This window comes from Elephantulus edwardii, unplaced genomic scaffold (assembly GCF_000299155.1).
Source record: "Elephantulus edwardii isolate Elephantulus edwardi_28Jun2011 unplaced genomic scaffold, EleEdw1.0 scaffold00244, whole genome shotgun sequence".
Taxonomy (NCBI): Eukaryota; Metazoa; Chordata; class Mammalia; order Macroscelidea; family Macroscelididae; genus Elephantulus; species Elephantulus edwardii.
In genome coordinates, this window is record NW_006399994.1 from 145,112 (window position 1) to 156,288 (window position 11,177).

The 11,177-nt window shown below is 41.8% G+C and overlaps 1 protein-coding gene across 1 annotated transcript in view; it reads right to left on the reverse strand.

The window, feature by feature from the left end:
- The window catches only part of ZNF366 (zinc finger protein 366), a 93,411-nt gene extending 89,626 nt beyond the window's left edge, over positions 1 to 3,785 (reverse strand). The window contains exon 1 of the mRNA XM_006899025.1: positions 3,612 to 3,785. The gene's annotated coding sequence lies outside the window, so the exon portion shown is untranslated. The remainder of the gene's footprint in view (positions 1 to 3,611) is intronic.
- Positions 3,786 to 11,177: the final 7,392 nt, after the last annotated feature.

Sequence of the window (11,177 nt, forward strand, 5' to 3'; positions counted from 1 at the left end):
AGCACCTTGCCGGACAGTTGGATGATGATTGATCTAATCTTTGCACACACACACACACACACACACCCCCCCCCACACTCTCTCTCTCTCTCTCTCTCTCTCTCTCTCTCTCTCTCTCTATGGTAAGGATGAGATTTTGATTATTGGTGTGAAGTGGTTCATTGTAAACTTTGGAGGAGAAAGGGGTCACCCAGTGTGGTAAGCTCTTGGTAGGGGATGTGGGAAAACATTACTCCAGGTCATCTTCTCTCTAGCTAAATCCTTGGAACAAGCACCATGGGCTAAAAAAAAAATAAAAATTACAGTGTTTGGTGGCCAGGGAAAAGGTCAGCAAAGATACAGAGCTTGAGAACTTGGGGAAGTGGGTGAAAGGGAGAATTCAATGCCTAAAACACAACTGTGATCTCTTTACACTTTTGTCGAAGTTGAAAATTTTTATCCTGAGACAACCTTTCCCCTACATTGAGCTCGATTGAACACAGCTGGCATTTTAATGAGGCTAAAGGTGGTATTTCTGACATTTGCAGAGGTGAACATTAATACATTAAATTTTACTTCCTTTTATTTTCTAATAATTTGGGTTTTAAAATATCTTCATTCAACGTATACTCAAGTCTAAAGTTGTTGTCTTCGTATATTGTTGATTCTGACTTACAGCAATTCTAAATGATATAATGAAGCTATAAAGAATAATCTTTACTCTGATAAAAATTTGGTATATAGTACTGATGATAATAGACACACACACACACGAATAGTGGCACAAATTATAAGACACATTGTTGTCCCAACAGCAAAACTTATTAAGTCAGAACCCTTTTATAACTGACGCTCCAGTGGTTTTTCAGAGGTGAAGATTGCCCGTATTTCTCCCTCAGATGCTTAGCTGATTCAAAACACCCAGGTTAGGGTTGCCAGTTCCTGCTAACGAGGCAACCAGAGTTCTGCTGTCTACATTTTAAAAATTAAGTACTTTTTTAAGTACTTCGTTTAAAAGTACATGACTCCATTAAGATATCACAGTTGACATTTATTAACTCCTACTACTTGCCAAGCATGTGTTAATTGTTTTACACAAACTATCTTATTTAACCATCTCAACAATTGTACGATGTTGATGCAATTTTATATTTAGAACTAAGGGAATTCTCCTGGCCTAGTGAGAAAGAGCTGGGCTGCCAACTGAAGGGCATTTGGGTTCAAATCCATCAGCTGTTCCGAGGAAGACAGATGAGTGACCTTATCATTTACTGCCTCTGAAAACTTGCTGGAGGGTCAACTATGAGTCAGTTCCAACTCAACAGTACACAATAACAACAACAACAACAAGGCTTAGTGAAACATGTAACTGACTTAAAGCCTACAGACAGCAAATGAGAAAGTCAAATTTAAGCATGTTTGAAAATAAAACCTGTTTTTGATGCACCGCGTGCTCTAACTTCATTCACATATTAGTAATACCAATCTACCAGAGATAAATATCCTACCATGATTTAAATGCATATAACTCATTTGTGATTTAGCTCTCTGTGGAGTCTGGGCAGAAATTATTCTCAAATTCTGGACCATTCCAAACTGGAGTTCCCCTAATGATATCACAAAAAAACCTCTGATAAGCCCAAGGAAGAATCACACTGGAAGTTTCCACAAATGTCAACTCACTCTTCCGAGTTCAGTAGAGTGGTAGCGAATAGGGTAATCAATGACTTAAAAAAAAATAGCTGAAATAGCCAACAGATATTCTCATTGCAAAGACTTAACACCAAATGGGAAAATATTGGATATATAGAAGTACTTCTGTTTCAAGATACTACATAATAAATCTATCTCCAAATACTTGAAGCTGGGCCACATGAACATGCATCCTGGGAGCAGGGCTGTATTCCTCGCCATTGGTGTACTCACCTCTTTTGTCTTCTTCTTGATCATCTTTCATCCTTTTGTTCAATCTATTGTGTTTATTTGGGTTTCAAAACTAAAGTACATTCTTTGATGTCTTCTTAATGTGGCACAAATTTAAATATATTACCAAGGAGAAATGAAACCGAAAGAGGCAAGATCGCAGCCCTGAATTTTCCTGCAGGGTCATAGTTGCTGATTAAAGACTCAAAACAGCCGAGCTGATGGGCCCAGCTACCTTTAACCTGAAGATCTGTGGAGCAGGGCAGCGAGGATGTGTGGGAGGGGGCTAGAAACTGCTTTCAGCTGTTATTACCATAACTTCGCATCCTTGTCCTTAAGTTGGCAAATGCTAATCAAGTGTCTTTTTTTGGTTTTTTATGCTGTCCATTTTAAGGAAAGTTTTTGAAAAAGGAGAAGAAAAAAGAAGTATGACTAATGACCCAAAACCCACATAACCGTCCAGTTCTATCACATTTTCTCATCCTATTAAGATGATGGCTCAGTTTCAAAAAAAAATAATTATTTGAGTGTAGTTAATGTACAGTCTGGCCAAATTACTTTATAAGGCGAGATCGGCTATTTTTGTCACACTCTTCACATCCCAGGTGACTTCAGTAAAATTCGTAGAAATGAAAATTTTTAAAGTATGCGTGGTGTTCGACTCTTACCCAGTCATCTTCTCCCTGAATGAAATTCTTAATGTTGGTAAATATGCAGCCTTTGGAAGCGACCTTGCTGATTCTATTTTGGATAATATGAACTTTGCTGTCTTGTGGCTTGCCATGAAGAGTTCTTGGTAACATTATCCTTCCTGCTGAATTTAGTTGAGATGACGAGTTAGACATTTTCAAACTAGCTGTGTGTTAACTTGCCTGCCTGCTTGCATTCCGTTTGGCACTTAGAAAACCAGGCACTGGGCGGATGTTTGTCAATTGTATCTATAGCTTAGCTTTCACTCCTCCTGACAAAAGCTATCAATCTTAATCCTCCTACACATGTCACGTACTGTTTTCCAAAACCAAAGTTACAAGTCTCAAATCTTCACCTTCTTTTGATTGACGGATGATGCCTTCCACTGACAGTGGGCAGTGAATTTACACTCGACCCCCATGTGAAGCTAAACACACAAACCCCAACCAACAGCACACTTTCAAACTGAAGTAGCGTCCCCCTCTTTTTTCCCCCTCCTACTTCAGTAACGCAGAATAACAGTCTCTAAATAATATAGCCCTTTGGGGGAGGGTTGCTGAATGGAAAGGAAAGAATATAAGAATGTAAGAATAGCACCTCAACCCAGACAAGGTGTAGCCACCCCCCCATACCCTCACCCCAGAGCAGCCCTCAGTTCTCAACAGACATCACAAAAAAGGTTCCCAGGATACAACACAGAGGAAAAGTCAGTCCTCCAGTGAGCCACTTCAGTGCCTCCTGGTTAACCCAGCCACGGTATCTGTGCCAGGATTCAGATTAAAACTCAGTGTCCTCCTTAGTCCCAATGCAAGTCTATTTCTAGATCTGTCAGACTCAGCTCTGCAAAGCATCAGTATTCTCTTAAAAAAATGCATAAGCTTACACTCTGGGCCATCCATCAGTCATACCTATGATTGAGGACTACACCAGTAAGCTCTTTTCCAGGGAAGATGCCCAAGGCCGCCTATGTCCCCAGGCTGTGGGAATGGGAGTAGAAGCAATTGAATGGGGGAACTTACCAGCTCCTGAGTTCTCAGAGTAGCTGCAGCAGCCTCGCTGCTTTACCTGATCCCTCGCTCTCTCTGTCTGTCTCCCTCTCTCTCCCTCTTTCTCTTGTGTACAGATTGCAGGGAACTTAAAAGAACTCGCAGGGACAGTGTTTCAGATGACTTAAGAAAGAGAACAGGAACAATACTTCGTTCTCTTTTTCTCAGATGAGTACCTTCGGGAAGAAGGAAGGAAGGGAGGGGAGAGGGAGGAAGTCAACAACCCTTTGCTTTCCTGAAAAAAAATAAGGAAACAGAAGATAGACATCTCATTTTCTCTTAAACAAAATGTTGGAAGGGGGAAAAAATTTGGAAAAAAAAAAGAAGAAGAAGGAATTCCTCAAATATTAGGTTCTCTGTCCTGAGAGCATTAAAGAAGTAGAAATGCATTCAGGGCCTGGCCTAGTCCACATAAATGACATTCCAGAAGGGCCTGCTCTCTTGAGCCTGCAGGCCAAACCGTGTCACTGTGACTCTAAGCCAGGGAAAGTAAGGGTTGTAATGCTGAGGTAAAGCTGCAGCAGAAAGATTAGGTGGCATGGCCAAGTGGCCAGGACTTTGGGCTTTCCGGGGCCCTTGGAGACACCAGAATCCAGCATTGCTGCAATCCCTTAGCTGGACGCTAGATCCTGAGAATTCTGCCAGGTTCAGTTCATGGATTTCTGCACTGCTCACTGAGCTGTATGCAGTGGACCAAATTCAGCTTCTAGCTATGCCAGTGGACGAGAAGGGGTGAGGGAGAGAGCAACTCAGCACTTACCACCAGCCTGCAGTCGGACAAGGCAATTCCAGAGCCGTCCTTCACATGCTCCTAGCCTTCATATTCCTAAATCGTCTTGGATTTAGGCCCCCCTGGGAAACGTGGCAGGTAGTTTCTAATTTGTTTGTGAAAAAGTGTGCGAAGGCATGGAGCTTCAATATATCAGATGCAGCTTTTGAAATGGGATGAGGAGGCCGAGCAGAAGGAGCAGAGGAGAAGATGGGAAATACCCTTCCGCGAGGCCAGGGCTCTCGGGAGCTCCGCGCCCAGAGTTAGATCCTCCGATCCCAGAGCTGGGATTCTGTCCTCTGATTTGTGTGGCGTGTCTTGTGCCCTTCATTCATCTGCTTAAGAGCATTTTCACCACAAACAGGAACCAGCAGTTATGGGGACCTTTGTGGCAGCAAAAGAAAAACTAGCCTGAAGCTACTTCCTTTATTTCACCAAACTGTGAAAAAAATGGAGTGGAGGGTTACACCTGATTGCAAGGAGCTAGGAAAGCGGGTTCATGGAGAGAACAACTCCAATTCCGTCTCCACACCGGGTGGTTAGTGGGCCCTTGGGAAGCAGAAAGGATTAGGTGCTTCACTACTCACAAGAACATTGGCGGTTCAAACCCACCCAGGTGTGCCTCAGACAACTGGGCTGGCCACCTGCTTTCAGAAGATCGCAGCCTTGAAAAATGTACGGAGCCATGCAATTCTCTGCACACACAGGGTTGCTACAAGTCAGAACTGATCCAATAGCAGCTACCAGCAATGGCAGCATGATCTATAAGGTTACTTGTTTTCAATAATTTTCTTCTTGTATGTGTTTTTCTATCTATCATCATCATCTATCATCTACCATGTATTCTGCATATGTGCGTGTGATCTCCCTGTTTACTGTATGTGACTATGTGTATCTGTCAGAGAGGAAATAAGTAGGTTTGTATGATCCAGGGTGCAATCCTATTCTTTGCAGTCACCCTGGCATTAGAATTGGAATGGTACATAGCACTGGATTTAAGGCCAGGCTGACCCAGCCCCATGCACAGCCAACAAGACTGAGACAGAGCCTCCAGGGTTTGCCCTGGGTCACAGATCAGGGACAGAAACCACAAAGTCCATCTGTCTCCTGATTCCAGCCGAGTGCTCTTCGCCCTCTGTTGACCTTCCTCTGTATCCTGCCTTTGTAGAAATGGGAAGGAAAATTACAATTAAAATCTAAGAAAGCAAGAGAAGAGCACGCAAGGAGAGAATGAGGAAGGGCCACCAGAGGGCTGTGTCTTTAAAGAGGGCATGATATTGGGGGCTATCTCCGAATAACTGTGAGGCGAAGAAGGACTCTGCTTGAAATGCACAATGAGAAAGTGGAAGTACAAAGGGTAACATCAGAGCAATGGGGAGAAATAAGGAAGAGTAGGCTAGGTGTCTGCAGCATCAGTCAGTGGAAGACATAAGGGGTTTTGAAGAAACAGAAATCTCAATCCTTGCAGGACTGAAAGGCTCCTGGTCACCTAGAGTCATAGTCACATGCAGCCCTGTCCACATTTTTATTCGTTTTTTGCAGCCTCAGGGTAAGGCCAGGTCTGAGCCCCAGGAGTCCAGTCAGAATCCAAAGGATTTCCCTTTTAAGTTCTCAGAATGTGGGGCCTGTCACGTTGAGTCCCTGTTGTTTTCTCCAAACCAGCTGACCCGCCCAGAGAACCTTGACAGCTACAAGTCCCAGCTGAGTCTCTGCAGCTTTGATTTAATGGTGGCTTTGATTTAGGCGGGACCTGGAGACAGCATGGAGCAAGCAGGGACTCTGAGCCCTGCCTGTGCCAAGCTATCTTCTTCCACATGCTTTGTTACAGCCCTGCCTGTGAAAATCACAGAAAGGCTTCCCCCTTGTTCCCTGTGCTGCCTGTCATAGGAAAGATGATCCTTTAACATCCAGAAAATCATCTACACAGGTGTCTAGAGGCTGGAATTCCTAAATTCCTCCCACTTGGTTTCACAAAAGAGATTTAGAATCAGAGTATCAAGCTGACAGATTCCTCAGATTCTGACACATGTGTAGAAGTGGGTTATGGCCTCTTCTCTCACCCCTCAGCAGATCCTAAGTAGTATTGTACACAAATCCTTTGAGGAGGGACAAAATGTGCAACCCTTGCCCCGGGTGAAAGAGACAAAAAGTAACTTCCAAACCCAGAGCCAAGACCATAGAAATATCTTCGCTTAAAATGGCTTCCACCTCTGAGAAATCCTTATTTATGTTTTTCCAGCTTCTGGTTGGGCTTTGGAGGCCTAATTGTAAGAAGCTGTGCTACAATCTCAAAGGCACATGGCTTGAATCCACCAGTTGCTTCATGGGAGAAGGATGGGCAATCTCCTCCTGTGTGATTTATTGCCTCTAAAAGCCCTTTGAAGGGTTAGCTATGGATTGGTTCCAACTTAACAGTACACAACAACAACAGCTTCTGCTTACCTAGAATTTTAGAATCATTACTTGAATGATATTAACTAAGAATTAATTTGATGCAAGTTCAAGGAACTGAAAAATAATTCAAGTCTCAAGTTGCTATACTGAGAGATGCTAGTAGAAAAAAAAAAATCTTGAATGATGCAGGTAGCATCAAATGAAGATGGAAGGAATACACAGAATCACTGTACCAAAAGGAATTGGTGCACTTGGATATATTTCAGAAACTACCACGTGATCAAAAGCCAATAGTATTGAAGGAAGAAATTCAAGCTGCACTGAAGGCATTAATCAACAAGAAATAAGGTCCCAGGAATCATTGGTATACCAATTGACATGTTTCAAATGACAGATACAACTGTGGATGTGCTTACCAGTCTATTTTCAATCCCAAGAAACGTGATCCAATGGAATGTGGAAACTATCTAACAATATCATTAATAGCACATGCAAAAAAAAATACTAATGAAGATCATTTAAAAATGGCTAGAACAGTACATAGACAGGGAATAGAAGTTCAGGCTGGATTTAGAAGAGCTTGTAGCTCCAAAGATATCAAAGAATAGAAGAAGAATGTCTCTTTGTGCTTTATTGACTACACAAACACATTTGACTGTGTGAATTATTACAAGTTATGACTAACACTGAGAAGAGTGGGGATCCCAGAGCACTTAATTGTGCTCATGTGAAATCCATACTTATACCAAGAGGCTATTGTGTGCACAGAACAAGGAAACACTAGATGGTTTAAAATTAAGAAAGATGTGCCAAAGTCATATCCTCTCTCCACACCCATTAAATCTGTATGCTGAGATAGAGAATCTAGACTCTGTGAAGAAGAATGTGGCATCAGGAGCCAAGGAAGAAACATCAGTAAATAATGTACATTATACAGATGACACAACCTTGCTTGCTGAAAGTGAGGAGGACTTGAAGCACTTGCTGCAGAAGAAAAAAAACCTATACTTCAATATGGATTGCATCTCAATATCAAGAAAACAAAAATGTTCACCACTGGATCAATAGTCAACATCATGATAGATGGAAAAGATTGAAATTGTCAACAACTTCATATTGCTTGGATGCACAACCAACACTCTTGTTACCAGCAGTCAGGAGACATATTGCACTGGGATGGTCTGCAGTCAAGGACTTCTCCAAATTATTGTGGAACAATGTTGTTAGTTTGAGAACTAAAGTGTGCGTGATTCAAGACATGGTCTTTCCAATAACTTTCTGTGCTGCTGAGAGCTGGACAATGAATAAGGATGACAGAAGAAGAATTGATGCCTTTGAGCTGTGATGTTGGAGAAGAGTACTGAATACACCATGGACTGCCAAAAGGACAGATATGTCTGGAGAAGGTGCAGCCAGAGTGTTCCTTGGAGGCAAAGATGACAAAGATTTCTCTTTGGGCATGTTTCTAGGAAAGGCTATTCATTGGAAAGGGACATCATACTTGGAAAGATGGAGGGGCTGGTGAAAAAGAGCAAAACCCTCAACCAGATGGATTGACAAAGTGACTGCTGCAGTGGGCTCAAGTGTTTCAGAGATTGTAAGGATGCTACAGGATAAGCCAGGCTTCAGATCTTTTGTTCATACGGTTGCTATGCATTGTACTTGACTAGATGGCACCCAACAACTACAACTTGAAACAAAGAGAGTGAAATTTTCTTTTACGTACTTTGGGCATATTATCAGAAGGGACCAGTTCCAGGAAAAGACGTTGTGCTTGGTTAAGTAGTTGTTATTGTTTTTGTCATGTGCTATCAAGTCTGAACTAACTCACAGCTGATCCTCTAGCAGGTTTTCAGAGGCTGTAAATCATATGGGGGAGATATTGCCCATCTTCCTCTCAAGAAGCAGCTGGTGGATACAAATTTCCTGACTTAGGGTGGCAGTGCACCGCCTTGCCAATTAGCCACTAGCAGAAAACCCTCAATGACATGTATTAACAATGGTTGCAACAAGATGCCCAAACATGGCAACAGCTATGAGGCTGGCACAGGACCAGGTAATGTTTTGCCTCATTCCATTGTACATAGGGGCACTCTAAGTTGGAATCAACTCAATGTCACTTAATAACCATAATTTGATCCCAGATCATGGAAGATGATGGAGAGAGAGCATTACATCACACAGAAAAGTTCACCAGAAAGATAAAGACATTTTGACAAATAAACATGTCTTAGAAACCAGCACTCAAGTCAAGAGATTAAATAAACAAAAATAAAAACAACCCTGTGGCCCTCCAGTAACAGCCACTCCACAGAGAAAACTCTATCCTGACTTCTAACACCATTTTTAAACTATTGAGGGGGGGAATGACTTAATTTGTACTTTTCTGATCCTGATTTCTTTGCCCCAGTGTAAAAAAATCCATCCCTACTGGTGAATGTGGTTATGATCCATGCGTGTTCATTGCTGAATAGTATGTTAGCTTGTGAATATACCACAATCTATACATCTGCTCTACTAAGATGGATATTTGGGGGCATCATTGGGATTGCTAGGAAACTCCTGCCCAAATTAGATGTCTTTCTAAAGGTCAGGCACGAGACTGACACTTTTTTCCAGGAATATGGTTCACATCAGCGATTTATAACTTTTTGGCTTGATTTCTTTTGATGCCCACTTCCTCCCACACCACATGGGAATCATAGCATAGTTTCAATTCAAATGAATTCTGGTTGAGGTCATGGAGATGACCTTGGAAAAACTGAGGAGCTCTGAAAAACTTTGAGAGGCACTATTCTCACTTCTTACAGAATTCTGAAGATGCTGGTTCCTGCCTCTCCTGAGTCACACTTCCTCCACTCTCTATCTCCTCTGCAGATTCTGTGGAAAATGTGTCTCTCCTCCTTCCTCTGGGCCTCTCACAGACATGTGCAGCTCCATTTTAGGAATGTGCAGAAAGGACGGCCAATGAGGGAGGGCCTGAAACGGCTTTGAAATTTCTTTTGTTTCTTTGACTTATTCTCTTCATCTTTTCTAACAAGAGAATATTCCAAGCCCCAGTTCTCAGTAACATGAGAACACTCTTTTCGTACTTTTTTAAAAAGTTTCTCAGTTAGACAAGATAACATGAAATATGCCACTTAAATAAGTTTTTAAAAGATTGCTTTATGCATCCAGTTTCCTCATTAGGTATACAGAGATAATGAGGATAGCTAGCATGTTTCACATGATTACTACAGGACAATTACATAAAAAAAATAAGTCTGCAAAGTTTGACAATTCATCGATGGGGGTATTTGAAAGCTGCAATTCTACCTAAACACTTCACATGTAATAATTTAGTCCTTATGACTTAGGTGCTATCATTCTTTCTCCCTTTTTCATAGAGGAAAAAACTGAGTCAACATAATTGAACTAGTAAATATTCAAAACGAGGCAACTCTGGCTCAGACCTTAATTTTTAACTAGCAAGCTAACCCTTTTCTTGAAAAAGTCTAGCCAGATTTCTTCTTGGAAGGAAAGCTGGCAAGATTTTGTCTAATATGCTTCGGGCATTGTAAGGGAAACTGTTCCCATCAATAACTTCAAACGAATAGCTACAGTCAGACATGCCACCATATATCCTTCTGCACCTATTTCTATCAATAACTGAGTATAATGTTTGTTGCAAATTGACTCACAGACTTCAGTTACAGATGTGAGGTTTATTAGGAAATAGCTTGGAGAGTAGAGGAGGGAAATAATATCACACAATACAAGTCCAGAGTTAGTCCAGCACTCTCAAGCCAGACAACAAGGCACAATTCCTTAATTAGTTGATGTCAGGTTCAGTTCAGCAGCACAAATACAAGAGGTGGTTTCCTTGTTTGTCCAGCAAATTTTGTCTCAGAGCGGTTACAAGTTAGTTATTCCTTTAATTGTGACTCCATTGCCAGGGCTTGTCTGGTTATACTTTGCCACAGTCTCTACATAGTCTTTCACAGCAGTGCCACACCTCTCTCCACCATCATCTCTCCACCATCATCTCTCCACCACCATCTCTCACAGTGTGGAAATCACACTCTTATATTGGTCCCACAGCTGTAGATGATTTGCAAGATCATGTGTCCACTGTTAAGGTAGCTGGAGACCATGCTTCAACAAGGGCTAATGTAATGCATTGAAAAGTCCATTTGTGAGGTTTCTAACACCACAGGCATATTTTTAGGAGGCATGAGTCCCTGCATAAAGCCATCATTCTTGTTAAGGTAGAGAGTCAGCCCAAAGAGGAAGACACTCAATTAGATTGATTGACATAGCGACTACAACAAAGGAGTCAGCACAGCAACTATTGTGAAGATGACAGAGGACGGGGAAGTGTTGTTTTTTTTTTTTTT